General features: G+C 41.9%; 1 protein-coding gene across 13 annotated transcripts in view; it reads right to left on the bottom strand.

Moving 5' to 3' along the window:
- Positions 1-15494, bottom strand: part of FAT3 (FAT atypical cadherin 3) — a 394190-nt gene that overhangs the window by 242248 nt on the left and 136448 nt on the right. The gene's annotated exons all lie outside the window — the stretch shown is intronic.

Raw genomic sequence — 15494 nt, 5'->3', positions numbered from 1 at the left:
ACTACATAAATAAGTGAATATTTTTTAGATGCTGAATATCGAATTGATGCCAGATAACTGTTAGTTTACCACAAGTGTTTTCAATAAAACAAGATGGATAAAAGTAATGCAACACAAGCTTGCTGAATCTGGTGATGGCTTTAGGGAATTTGCTATTAAAACAACACACAGGAATTGCACATGTATCTCCAGGTTTATACTCTACCAGGAAACCCATGAACAGGAAGAGAAAGTATAACTATGCTAATTTTTGCATGTGTTTGAATGCTGCAGGATTGCTGTGACTGCAATTTGCACAGAAATGGTGCCTGCAGCTGTTTAGGTGTGCAAATATCAATACTGGCACAAATCTTAGGTTTACGGGAATTAATATCAATCTTGCCAATAACTTCATCTGGGATTCTGAACACAAATAGATTATGTTAGATGAGATTACATTAGATCACGGCAGATCAAAGACCACAGTGAGCTGAATAAAACAGAAAGGAGATAATTGATGGGCAAAGCCACGGACACACAGCCATGTGGGCAGCTTCTCCTGAGCTCTGAAATCCCACAGGGTCAACTGGGAACCACCACTCCCCACAATTAACTTGTACGAAAAAGACCACAATGTCGGTCCAAATGTAGCCTCCTCCCTCCTCCCATGGGTCATTTCACAGGAGACCTGCAGAGTGAAGCAGCCACCTCGCTGCTCCACCACCACCAAGATTAAACACACAGTCTGAAGTTGGTGTGAGTGAAACTGAATACGCCCTGGCTCCTTGGAACAACTCAGTAACACTGAGTTAAAAGTTATTCTGATTAACCCCCCTCTGTTGTCTTCTCTTTGGGGAGCTGTGTGCCCACTCCCAAAGGCTGGAAATACACTGTTTTTATTAAATCACATCCAATTACAATGGTATTTATTAAAACCAATAACTGCAAATAGTAAGAATCCCTGTGTGCTTGTTTCTAGGTATTTAAATTAAGTTAAATGCACAATAAACTTTGCATTGTTTCAATTTACATGACCCCTGAGTCTTTAGACATCCCGTAGGCAAAATTCACAGACTTATAAACTTCTATTAAACATAAACATATGGTGGACTCGGCATCCTGCACTGTTTCTGCTCTTACTGAAGGGTTATGAAGTGCCTTGCTGCCACTAAATCCACTAAAGCAGCCTTACACCAAGCCAAAATCCTCTTTCATCCCAAGGAAAGGTGGATTACTTCCAGCAACAGCTCCGGTGAAACGGTGACACCACCAGTGAGACATTTATTTGCTCTATGTCCTGACACATGCCAGGCTCTGGATATACCACTGGACCTGCATTTTATGTAGCAGATATGCCAGTGCTCTGGTTTCTGGGCCACTACACATTTCACAGACCTCAGAATTCACCAGGGACATGGATTTGCACAGGCTCAGTAAAATGTGAAAGTCTCCTTACAGAAAGATATCCTCTCAGCTGCAGATGAGGTGTTTGCCATGGCTTCTTCCCAGCACTGTCTTCTGAAAGCTCTCAGAGTGGTACCAGCTCCCTCACCCACCCAACAAACTGCCTGTATTCAAGGAGACATTCCTTGCCTTCACTCGGCAACCACTCCCAGTTCTGTGTGAGTCACCGCTCTCCATCAGCTTTCCTTGCATTTGCATTCAAGATAGAAGCAAATCACTGAATTTCTCTGGCCGATTCTTGATGTGCGTCTTCTTTCTGCCCTTCTTTTTTCTAGTCTCATTGCAGGGTTCAAGTCAATATCACATTCAGACAAATACCTATTTTCATTCCATTCCCTTGATTATTCTGTCTATAAAGTTTTTCTCATGTTCAGAGTTTCCCATAATCACTTTTTCAACACTTTACACATCTTTCACAGCAGAAATACCACTTAGTTTCCCTGATCTAGTTTGAGTCCTACACTGAAAGCAAAGACTGCACTACACACAACGTAGCACATCCTCCCTGTACAATAGACAGTTCAGACGGTATTTTCTGAGAACTCACAAATAGGCTCATTTGTCATTTTCTGAACAAAACTGTGAAAATACATTGGTAGTAACCTTCCTCAGGCATTACTCTTAACCATATCTTCATCCCTCAGGCACAACTTAAGAAGAAAACATGATTTAAAAGACCTATTTAATCTGTTTCAGAACTCTAAAAATAATAAAATCCTATTATTCACTCACAATAATTATATAGATATTACATGACCTCAGTACAGAACAAAGTCAAGATTCTTTGGGTGAAGTGACTGTGCATTTCCATTCCTGAACATCTTTGATTTATTTTAAGGTTAACCTTTATTCTAGATAGCTGCATCTATTAGGTTTATTTTAGAACAGTTTCAGTATTCCTCCGATGTGCCCAGCCCTAAATTGCTTTCAAACACTGTTAATCCTTAGCTGCATTTTAATAAAACTTTAATTTTGTAATATGTTTTAAATTATCCCTTTGCAGAACACAAAGGAATTTCAGGTTTGACTCTGTGACTCCTAGGAAGCTTTTATTAGAAGCTGAAACACTGTTCAATGTGCCCATTCATGTCTATTTTGCTTTGCTAAGTTCCCACCTCACTTCAACAGCTTACAAGTATCTAACCCAACTAATTTCTTCTGCTGAAAACTCTACTTTTCCTGAGTATGCCATCTGCTTCCTAAGCAGTTTCCCTCTCCTACTGATAATACCTTGCAAAACAACCTCATTCTACTTCCAGCAACTGAACTGATCACAATATTTGTGCAATACACTTGTAAAGAAAGAACAACACTATTTATTCAATCATCTACATGATCAGCTGTAGTACCTGGATTCGTCATTAATGGGCTCTCCCCAAGTGCTGATTAAGTCAGCAGGCTTCTGACAGCAGGCATGACATGGCAAAACTCAAGGAAGGAAAATAATAATCTTAGCCCATCTTACAAGAATTTTAATATGTCCTTGCCATTAATTACAACACTCCTTTCAACAAACTTTATGTCGCAGCAAGAAAAATCAACAAAGCCAGAGCCTATACCAATAATAAAAATAAAAGATTATGGGAAATTTCTCCAAGGAAATCTGGTGCAAAGACATAAAACTCAGATTCTACTTAACAATTTAGACTTTTTTTTCTCCAGACAAATAGTATCATAACTATGAACTGCATGTAACAGATGTGGGTTATCCATATCTAAAACAGAAAATGGCACACAACAATAGCTTTTAAGGTAAAAAGGAATCACAAGATCACATAATCTGACTTCCCATATAACAGACATCATAATTTCACTGACCTTGACTGGACTTCAAAATCTCCACTGTGCTGCTTATATATCTGCTTAAGGCTTATTTTCCTGACAACACAAGGAGATGGGCAGTAGGTTTTTGAAGCAGTGGCTCTGACATTCAAGTGCAACCCTCCCTCTCTGGGGTCTTTCCCTTCTTTCTGTGCTGCACTGAAGAGTCTCAGAGTGCCTGGCATTGTCTCTGGGTGAAGGCTTCTCTCAGGCCAATCAATACCGCATCTGTTTAGATAAACTAAGTAGAAAACATTCTACAATTTTAAGACTTCTCACTGAAAAACAGTCTCCATTACTTCCATGACACCAGTAATTTTTCTGTTTCCTTATTAGGTTTTCTGACTCCGGTGGGGATACAGATATCCCCTCCCAGTCTATGTGGACCATGGAAGAAGTCCTTACATTGTTTCCTTACATTGCCAAAGAGAAATTATTTCATTAGAGTTTTAACCAAGCAAAAACTTAAAACACTTTGTTCTGACCTATATAAAACCAGTCAAAATGTACGAATAGTTCTAAAGAACAATAAGCAGGCTTAAACTCCTGCGAGAGCTCAAGCCAAAAAGGCTGAGCTGCTCCTATACGCACAACACCACACTGGGTGCTGCCAGCATTCATGCTTGTAAACTTCACTATCCCTTTTAAGTCTTAATCACTAACCAACCAACCAAAGGCAGTGCTCAGCAGCTATGAAATGCATGGGAAGATACAGGAAAGTGTGCTGCTGGAAATTGCTTTATTTGATGTCAGTGTTGAACACCATAAGAGTAACTGTCAGTAGGGGAGGATAAGGAGAAACAAAGTAAATTTATAATTTTGGCATGTTGCTTCCTTTTAAGCTGTAAATGTAGAATTATACGTGCACCTTATTTCAAATAGTCTTAATAGTCTGGGGCGTTTATTTTCTGACCCTCTGCTACTGAAACCTCTATATGCCACCATCTGCTTCCAAAAGTCCATCTCACCCCTTCCTCAGGCTGAGAAGCAGTCTCCGGCTCTAGCAGGCCTTACTTTTGAAACAAAATCTAAACCAAAACAATAAAAAAAAATTCCTGGCTAGCCATAACGCTGAGGTGAAGAAAAACCATCTGCAAGCTTTAAAAAGCCCATGTGCATGCACACATACAGATAAAATAAAGAAACCATTTGAAAGCTATAATAAGAGCAGCTTTTATTAAAGTCAGTAAAAAACGTGGCAGAGGCTTGGAAAAACCAACAGCAAAGGAATAAGTATCCTTCTAATTTTTTATTTTGATACCTTAGATTTAAATACATATTTCTTTCATATTTCATATTTATAAAAAATGAGGGGGTAGCAGTTGCTAGCTGCAGCCATTAATCCAAGGGAGTACACTGACATTAGAAGCAGCATTTTCCTTTGGTCTTGTTTCCCAAAGGAGGGAAGGTGATGCTACTAATTTAGTCTCCAGTTGCTCGAGGGAAAGAATTTCAATGACTGGACGAAAACCAAAATTACTTCTGGGGTGTTGCAGGAGATGTCCATTTTTCATCCTTTTTATTAAAATTGTTTTTCAAAATTGGGTTAGTTAGTGAACTTGATTACATGTATAGATTGACAAACATCACCCATGAACTGACACATTGACTGTGGAGACTTGTTATAGTAAAACTATAATAATCAATCGTATCTGTTGACGTCTGTGTGTACTATACACAATTGTTTTGCTCTTTGCTCACTGCCAGCCTGGTGGGACAGTGGGGAAGAGAGCCCAACATGCTCTCAACCCTCTGGGGTGAGCACCAATCCCACATCCTGCCCGGGCTCACCCTGTGATTTCCCAACCATTCAATACCCAATTACTGCACAACAAGAAACTCCCAGCTCTCCACAGATGGCTTTAAAATATCCTAGCACCCTCTGTGCAGACGGAGTCTTTTATTTGGGATTCTTTTACTGGGAAGGTTTTCTGAATTTGAAGTCTCTCATAAAAGAGCGTGAAGAGGACTTAGAAATACAGTCACAGATCATTTCCTGTGACTCACCTCATGAGAGATAAATGATTAATATTAGCCCAATTGTATCTTACAAATTTTTATATTCTGCTTCTTTGCTTTGCCAAGGAAAGGCAGATGGTAAGTCAGCCTACAACTAAGACATGAGAAAAGAAAAAAAAAAAACCCTTCAAGACAAGTAAGTGCAAACTGACCTACTTCTAAACGAGAGTTTTGAAGAGTTCTGGGGTTTAATTACAGTTACATTAAAGCAGTGTCTTCTCAGAATCTTCCAAAAATATTAAAAAGGACTAATTTAAAAGCTCAGCAAAACAACAGGCACAAGGAGGTCTGGACTGAACCAAACCATGAGCTCATTTTTGCTGCTGCTTGGAGCCAGATGTAAGCTTATGGCATGAGAACAGGGAGACCTCCCCAGGCAGGCCTTGTAAGCTTTGGGCAACCTAAAATTAGGAGGATTCCTGAGCCGCGAGGAATAACCTTGGTTAGTAATTGCTCCACAAAGGTGTTTTTTCTGTAGCCCTTTTGTGTGCCCATTTTGGCCCTGGCAGGCAGAGCAGCCAGGGGTGCAGAGCCACACAACCCCAACACATGGTGCTGGGGAAATCGTGTTCCCCTTTTTTGCTCAGAACTTGCTGCCCACTTATTTCATCTGACACATCTACACCTTTTAGCAGGCATACCCGTGAAAAATCACTTCTTTCTACCTTCTCTCTGCCCCTAGGAAATGGCACCTCCACACGCCACAGTCCCTCTCCGTTTAATTTCCTCTCACACAAAAGCCATTTGACGAACACGAGCGTCACTATCGCCTCACTGCAGCTTCCCTGTGGCACATCCTTTTGATCTAGCAACGGGTATATTTTTACATGCATTTCTAATTTTTTCAGTCTCCATGCCTTGGCAAATGGTGATACTGGTGACTCAGCCTCGCACGGTGCGCACACAGACGTATGCATTTGCTCACATGCTACAGAAGGGGAATGTGCACTTCAAGCTCATTCACCAGTAATGCAGAAGCCTTTGGCTGTGGGACTCTGCTCCTCCACACTTTGCCAAACTTAAATGACTCAGTATTCAAACTTTCACACTGGAGATCTGTGTCATCAGATTAATTACCATCACTCTATTGCAGGCCAGAGCAAAACCAGCTACCAGTTTTCTGACTGGAACGCTCCGCTTTGTAAATGTGGTGAGGTGAGGTTATGTCTGGTCTCCTAGCTTTCATTGCACGAGTAGATACACATTTGTGCTTGACTCTTCAGGATGCTTTTGGTGTATGAGCTGCAGATCCAGGGTGAGATGTCCCTGTAGCTGCTGCTCTGCCTGCAGCAGTGCTGGTCACTGTGCAGGGGAGCAGGGGTATTTTTATATGGTATGTTAACTGCTGTATGATTCATAGAATCATGGAATTGTTCAGGTTGGAAAAGACCTCTAAGAGTATTGGGTTGACCTGTTAACCCAGCACAGCCAAGATACCAATAAACCAAGTCCCCAGGACACATACCTACAGATCTTTTAAATACCTCCAGGGCTAGCAACTCAATCACTTCCCTGGGCAGTCTGCCCCACTGCTAGACCAGGAAAATGAAAACCTGGGAGCAGATCAGGAAAGGGAAAACTTGGGACCACTGGATTGGGTAGAGATGGACTAGGATGGACAAATGAGATTGGGACACTGAATGATTGTGACAACCCGTCTCCCCACATCTGAGACTGGGATATGGAAATCTCAAACTCACCACTGCAGAGTTTCTGCAAGTATCTGCAAAACCCATAGGGAGGCCTTACCCCCTCTGCTAGCCCTGTGGGGCTTTCCAAGCATATGTAACAACAACAACCATCATCACCATCACCAATGCTAAGAATTGCAACTGCAAAATCAAGCAGTCTAATTTAGAAAATACCAGAAGTTGTAATCATACAAAATTTTTCATCCCTACTTGAAATTTTTTATTTTCTTTCCTTTTTTTTTTTTCTCTAGCAGTTTGGTCCCACAGTATCATCCCACCATAAACACACATGTTTCCCCACCACATACAAACTCAGTGGAAATTACCAGCACAGAAGAAAATTATCACCTTGTTTACTGTCAAGCACACAAAGGCATCATAGCTCCTACTGTAAGGGAGAAAAAAAAATCCAAACAAAACCAAACCAAAATTACAGAAAGAACAAGAGAAAAACCCTGTAAACCCTTTAAATTGTGCCTCTGTGTAAGAAGTCACCAATGTGGTGCTCTGCAAGGAGAAGCATATAAGAAAGGGGATAAGTATGCACATACACACAGAGCTCTAGATAAAGGCTTGCACACAGGCTCAAGCTGAAGGAAAAGTGGCCAGGAAAGTATCTTCTTACAAAACAAAGCTTACCAGAAGTAATGCATCATTTCTTCCATAGCACTACAATTTTGTTCCATGTTCTGGGCTTTTTCACTTCTGTTTTGAAACAGAGGGGAATAGATGAGGAACCTCTATAAAACGCTTCTGTGTACTATGTTAAGAAACTTATTTGCACTTTAAAAATCCTGTTAGTGTTACTGGGTTTGCTTGAACTTTGTGGTGCAAAGCAAACAGGAGTCTCTCTAGACTTTCAAGACTCAAACATAATTCCATTAATTTTCAATTAGTAGTTGGTCCACGTACATGCAAAATAAATGATTTAGCACCTGAGTCCTGAGATACTAAAATCTAAATGGAGGGGTATTTCTTCCTCTATTGTATCCTGTCTGCAAATATTAGTTGCCATAACAGAATATCACGTAAATCAAATAACTGCCTCTTTTTCATAATCGTGCTGGCAGCTGCAAGTGCCATGTTTCAATGGCTATCCACTGGAACTCATTAAGAAAGCATTATATATTGTAAATTAAAATGCAGGGTCTATGATCTGCAGACAAAAGAATGACAAAGCTTATCAAATGTGCTATGGACTTCTCATTAACTCAGGGCTTTAAATGGCATTGTCCTCTCCAAATGGGTTGCTGTGCTCAAGCGTCTCTCTGTTTGCAATGAACAGCCTGCATCTCACAGAAATTGCTCTGAAGAAAAGTCTGTGTTCCTTATTCAAAATAAGATGAAATTTTGACTTGGATGAGATTGCACCCTGAACCAGATATTAGAAATATCCGTGCATGTGCAGAGCCCCAGCACAGTCTGACTTAAGGGAATGGTTGCCAAGTAGAGATGAGCAGCATTCATGAGGACTTGTTTTTGCAACCTCTTGTAATTTTAGGGAAGCAAGACCCATGGCCTGGCAGCAAATGAAAGGACAGCCAAGAGATTGGTCCCACTGAAACCACCAGTAAACTTCCAGCCCCGCAGACACCAAGGTCAAGGCAGAACAAGTGGCAGGAGGTGCTCCAGGCACCAGAGTTGAGATTCCCTGCGGCCCATGGTGAGGCAGCTGTGCCCCTGCATCCCATGGGGGTCAAATATTGAGCAGAGACCTGCCTGCAGCCCCTGGAGGATCCCATTCCAGAGCAGGTGGATGCCCAAAGGAGGCTGTGACTCCATGGGAAGCCCACACTGGAGCAGGCTCCTGGCAGGACCTGTGGGACTTGGGAGAGAGGAGCTCACACTGGAGAAGGTTTGCTGGCAGGGCTTGTGATCCCACGGGGGATCCCTGCTGGAGCAGCCTGTTCCTGAAGGACTGCAGCCCATGAAGGGATCCACGCTGGAGCAGTTAATGGAGAACTGCAGCCAATGGGCAGGACCCATATCAAATAAATTCGTGGAGGACTGCCGCCAGTGGGAGGGACCCCAGGCTAAAGGAGAAACGTGTGAGGAGTCCTGGTTGAGGAGGAAGGAGTGGCAGAAACACAATGTGATGAACTGACTGCAGCCCACATTTCCTGTCCCTCTGTGCAACTGGGAGAGAAGCTGAGCCCCAGAAGAAGGGAGAGGCAGAGGGAAGGGGTTTTAAGATTTTGGTTTTATTTATCATTATCCTACTCTGATTTGATTGGTAATAAATTACAGTAATTCCCCCATCTTAGACTGTTTCACACATGATGGTAATGGTGAGTGATCTCTCCCTGTCCTTATCTTGACCCACAGAAATTTTGTTGTATTTCCTCTGTCCAGCTGAGAAAGGAGCAGCTTTGGTGGGCATCTGGTGTCCAGGCAGCATCAGCCCACCAAGAACTCTTGATTTTGTGCTACAGATCATTCTGGTTTACATTATACATGGTGCACAAAGCAACTACACCTCACAGCAAGGAATGTTATTGTGAAAGAAACCTGAAATCGAAACAGCTGACAACAAATTCTCGTAAGTTTAACACAGGGATGCAAAGAGCATTTTTCAGTGGATGCATACCTATGTCTGCCCATAACCTTTGCCATAATACTGCTGGACTTGCACTGAACGTGACAGTGAAGACAACATTAGTAGTCACTTCAGCAAGCTCTGATTTCCCCAATGACCGCTATTCAAAGAACATCACTCACTCCTCAGAAAATTAAAAACACATCAACAAACTGCCCTCACCAAGTGCTTAATTATCTACAGTCTCCTTAACACAAATCGGGGCATTGGCATTGACGCTCCTTGACTCAGCTTCAGAAAGAGAAAGAAATAATTTATTAAAAAACAGTCATTCAATATTCATCTGGGCTGCAAAATTCACAAGCAGAAATACGTAAGGAAGTGGAAGGGACAAAAAGGTTAATAGCTGCTGTTTAAACAGTAACAAATGAACACATCTTAGACCTTGGTAATTGAAAGAGAAAATTATCTATTTTTAACTGATATTTCTATCTATTTTCAAAGCATATGAGTAATTTATTTTTGTTACTTCCCAGTGCTAGGCACGCTGACAGCCAGTGCTACATAAAATACAGCACAGCAGCAGGAGAAATAGCACATGGCAGTGTCGTGACTTGAAACAGCACAAGGCTTAGGTGCCTGTTCAGATGCCAACACAAACAGAGGTTCCCTGTTAGAGACAGACACCGCAATGACAGCGAAGCAATGCCCAGGAGTCCCAGCTTCTAGCTCTGCCAGCCTTTACAAACCCAGATTAAGACACCAGCACAAAGGTACCCCGGTGGTTGTCCCACTCCATATGCTAACACCTCCCTCCTGTAGGCTCTGCACCGCAGATAGGTCATCAGCCCATTAATCCAACTGGATGTCCACATCAAAGTGACCATCTGAGTTCTCCCTATTTTCCACTGTTGGCTCTTCAAAAGACCCTGGCCAGGCCTGATGCTGTTCAGAGCCACAGCCACGTGCTCTCGCATCAACCCAGCCTCTCCAACACTGCCCTTTAAAGAAGCTATCAGAGTCCTCCCAGACCCAAACTTTTGTAAAACTCTACTGTATGGACAAAGACTGAATTTGAGCCTGTCAGCCCACCCCAGAGTAAAGGGCTTGGGTCAGACCACACTGGCTCAGCACATGGATTAGGTTCCTGCTTCATCTTCAGAGACCTATAAAATCTAGCTGCTCAGTGATATCTAAATTATGTATAATTTATGCTATTCCTTTTCCCTCACCTCTTCTCTGTTTTCTACTATGGGACTGAGAATGTCTTTGTATTTATTTCTATTTAAGTGAGGTATCAACATAGCTGGAGGAGGAAAAAAACAATGAAGATTAAAGCAACAACATTTGCCAAATGAGTGATGCTTATACAAGCACTATAGTTTTCATCACTGTGCACAGATGTGACTGAGGATATGGGGTTATTACTTCTCTTCTATACACTGGTAGAGCTGAGAGCTAGGAGATCCCCTGGCCAGCCCCCGAGTCTAAACACGCTTTTGCATTTTCACAGGGTTAACAAGTAGTAATCATCCCCATGACCATCCTGCTTGGCACGTCATTGGCATTTCATGCAGTGGTCAATTCTTGCATCCAGGGTTTCCAATGGAGACTGTGACCTGATCCTTGCATGATCCAGCTGCACAGGAGCCTGGTCAGGCTGCTCCCTGGGGAGGACCAGAGGTTGCAAACATGCAGCCCACTCTGGTTGCAAACATGCAGCCCAAACTCAACACGAGTTCCTGGCACAATACTCTTACGAAGATAAAAGAAGAGGAAAGAAACAGCTTTGGAAGAAGGGATGAGATGAACTCATGGACACTGTAAGACCTGTATTTTAAGATTTCACATATGTTTTTCAAGACTGTGCATTAGAAAACTTGATTGGGTTTGTGCTGCCCCATGGACAGGACACTGCTGTTCAGTTCTGCTTCCCAGATGTACAGAACAGGGCCCCTATGGAGTTAATCACCAGGCAAAGGTTCAGCTGTCTTGGCAGAGTAAATACTGAAAACAGTAAAAAAACTTTATGGTTTTAATCTGCATGGATCTCCCGGCAGGCCTAAGGAGGCCGAAGCTGGACTGAGCTGAGCGTGCCATCAGACAATGGCAACACCACTGTGCCCAAGTAATTTTGGTTGGTTTACCAGTCATAACAAGCAGGTTTCAAAAATAATCATATGAGGGGTTTGGCTTGTTTTTGCAAACATTTCATTTTTTCTTGTGGGTGTCACTAGATGGCAGAGCCCATCACAGGACTCTTACAGCTACATCCCTACAGCTTTCAGTATTTGGATTTCAATTAAGCAGTGCATTCTTGGGGTTTTCAGTGGCTATCTCTAGGGTAATTACAAAATCAATGTCATTTAAAACCAACAAAGAAAGCTTACAAGTTAACAATATGAACGACTGACCTGTCTTAATATTCTCCATGTTTAGGATGATGACCTAAACTTAACCTTTGACTCAAAAATTATTTGAAATATCATGCCCAAAGACTGAGCAGCCTCTGGGAAGGCACTATTTGGTGCTGCAAGTGGCCCTAACATCTGAATCTCTGTGACACTCCGTGGAGCAAAGGCAGCCACAGAGTTCAAGCTCCTCGTGCTGGGAATCTGCATTTCAAAAACAAAGCAAAAGGTCCCAGCCTGGATTGTTAATCTGCAGTTCATTTATGCACTGAAGTTACTGACAGCAAAAGATGAAAAGGACAAGTCACAGAGAAGCAGACAACCTGGGAAGCCAGCTGCACAAATCCCACCATGAAGAGCTTACAGCAGCTGTATCTCGCTATTATTTAAACTACCTGGGCTGAAAACAGGCTTTAACAAACTGCTACTTATTATGTTAGACTCATTTAAAATATTAATAATACAGAATCCACTCTGTCAAGAGACTGAACCACATTCTCAGCAACTGCTGGCATTTGCTGGGAACCGCCCATCACCTGGGGAACGACCTTCACTGTGAGACTCAGCGTCTCCAACACGACCCCATGACTGGCAGTCACCACAATTCAAACAAGCACACAGAGACACACAGACAGGTAAATCCGTGCCCTAATTCCAGCCAGGACAGGGTTAATTGTTGCAATAGCCAGAATGGGGTTATTCTATACATTATTTTCCAGGGGTAGGGGAAGGGCTCCCTTCTGGGTGGCACAACATATCAGAGGGAGCAGTCAGGCAGTGCTGGGGGGTTTCCACATGAATAATCTGCCTCTTTCTTGTACCCTCTGTCATTAGTATTGTTGTCACTACTATTTGTTTTCTTATCTCATTGTTGTGTCAAGAAAATTGTTCTTTTCCCAAGCTGTGATCATTACTTTTTGTGCCTCCATACACTCTCCATCCCACTGCAGGGGAGGGGAAGGGTATGGTGAAAGGTGGGAGTGAGTGAGTGGTAGTGTGGTTTGGAGTGATTTCAGGGGGAACTATAAATTGGAGAATACCATTCCTAAACAACAACAACATGACATATATAGATATATAGATACACACATGCACATGTAGAAGCAGAAGAAAACAGCTTTGCCACCAAATACTGCTATGAAAAATAGATTGCTCAAAAATGGCAAAATCCTGCTGCACACATCTCCAAGTTATTTTATTTCCACCTATTTTTCAGTAAAGGCTTTACAATATAATTGACTGTAGGAAGCTATATGTATCAACTGGTTGTTAAAAATCTCAGAAAGGAAGACAGAGGGCAATCTTTATCAGTCAGAGTTCAGCTGGAAAATTTTGGCTTTTCCCAAAAAAACACAGAAACCAAAATGTTTCATACAGCTTTGGAAAATCTAGGAAATTTGGGAAACTGTTCTCCAGGAAATTAAATCACTATAACACCTTCATCCTATTAGTCTAGTTGACAATTACTTCCCCCCCCAGGCTTGCGATGCTCTCAGAGAAATGAACAAGCTGGAAATACGACATGCACCTTTTATATGTGATTGACTATCACTACCCTGCTCCTGACAAGCCAAAGCTCTCATGTTTCAAGAACTGCTCTTACTCTTTTTCCTAAATGCTACCTATGGGGACAATCAAGCAGGTCAAATCATCTTTGTTCACAGTACTGCAGGTGGTCAAGAGGAACTGCAGGATTATATTCTCCTTCCTACCCTGGAATGCCTAGGGGTGCTGGGAAGGTTCTGCACACTGGAGTGTTCACACATTACCAGTCCTTCTTTCTCTCCAACAAAAGCAAAAGGATCTAAAAGAATACGATTATCCTTTAAAATCCATCAATTTTAATTAACATTTCAGAGTCAGAGTAGCACCATACTCAAATCCAGGGATTATAGATTCAGCCCCAAGTAACCCCAACGCTACAATGGAAGACCAAAAAGCTTCAAGAGACATTTGGGGTAGAAGATGCATCTTTGAAGACCAATCCTACATGGCCCCTTAAAGATGTCTACATTGAAACCTTCAGGATGTGAACTGAGTCTTCTAGTAGTCAGCACCAAGGGTGCCCATGTCAATACCTATAGGAAAAAAAGACAATTTCAGAAAAAAAATAAGCCAGCTGTGTCACTGACTTAGTCTCTCTCTTTCCAGAAAGCTGCTTTCCAGGGTATTGCTTTAGGGCTATTTACTCCTAAGTGTTGGCTTTCAATTTCATTTACCCTAGGATTTCTTTTGTTTTGAGGAAAGGCGGCATTGATCACTTAATGCATCCACAGCTGTTGTCTGGTTATCTCCTGGAGAGAATCATGTATCTTTAACCTTTCTCCTCTTTTTCTTTTTTTCCTGAGACACAGGACTCAGGAAAAAAGCCTATAGGGATAATTAAGTACATAAAGCACCTTAGATAATGAAAATGAAAGTGCTCCTTGAATATGCACAATTCACAACCATGGGAGGAGTTTTGAAGGACATGAGGACAGCTGACAGTATCTTGAGTTTCCATGTGCTGTGGAAAAAAACCGTAAACCAACAAAACCCCAAAATGCATCTTCACCATTAAACCTCATCAGAACTAGAGGGAGCAGAAGCATTTTCTAGCCAGCCCTGGGGGAAATGAGTGAATGTGAAACGTTCACTCCCTGAAATGTGTGAAGGTATTAGTATTAGCCTTTCATCTTTCAGCCTGCTAGTGTGAATCCCAGGTTAGCAGCAACAGGAAACAGCTCTCACAGGGCACAGGTGGTAGCCTCAGCACAGGCCTAAGCTGAAATAGTATAAAGAAATACTGTGCTTTCTGCAGGCTACCCTGTCATGCTCAGTTTGTGTTAGGAAGCAATAAAAACATTTGTTCTGCATTGATGACATGGGCCGGTCTATGGGAGAGAAATTCTGTGAGCTGAAGTGTCCTTTTCCATTTGATTACAGATTTCCTTTTAAACATAAATTGAAAAACAGAAGGAAATTGCACACACAATGAAATGCCTAGAACCTGCACCCAGATATACTGCACTATGCATTTTCTCAGCAGATGCTGCCTTTGTCACTAATTTTTGGGAATATCACTTGCCATCCCCATTTCAAACACTTTAAGGAACGATTTTACCACAAAAGCTTTCAAGAGACTTCATGTTACTCTTTGTGTATTGTTACTTCTCTCTGCCATGCCCCCCTCCCAGTCTCTTTCCAGTACCTGATCAACCTTTTAGTTGTTTTTCTGAGATCCTTAAACCAAATTATTAAATCTTCACTACACCCATGTGTAAAAGGATTCTTTATGTAAAAGTAATATTTTTATACAGTCTGGATTTTAGTATTTGTATCAATGTGGTACTCTCAGCAAGTAATACCTCCCAGTATTCAGAAGTGAATATCAAAGTTACGGATAGCAACAAGGTTCCTTCCTTTCACCAGTGCATAGCTCTACATGGTCAGGCACGAAAGCTTCTGCAAAAAGGTCAAAACTCTGAAATCTGCCATTAAACCTATGTCACAGCTGCTCACCTGGCACTAGTATCTTCATAAATCTCCCTGGGGCTGGTAAAGTAGGTTCTTTATCAATGTGAGGTTTTTCCC

The sequence above is a fragment of the Taeniopygia guttata genome, chromosome 1 (assembly GCF_048771995.1).
Source record: "Taeniopygia guttata chromosome 1, bTaeGut7.mat, whole genome shotgun sequence".
Classification (NCBI taxonomy): Eukaryota; Metazoa; Chordata; class Aves; order Passeriformes; family Estrildidae; genus Taeniopygia; species Taeniopygia guttata.
This window is presented reverse-complemented; position numbering and strand designations above follow the sequence as displayed.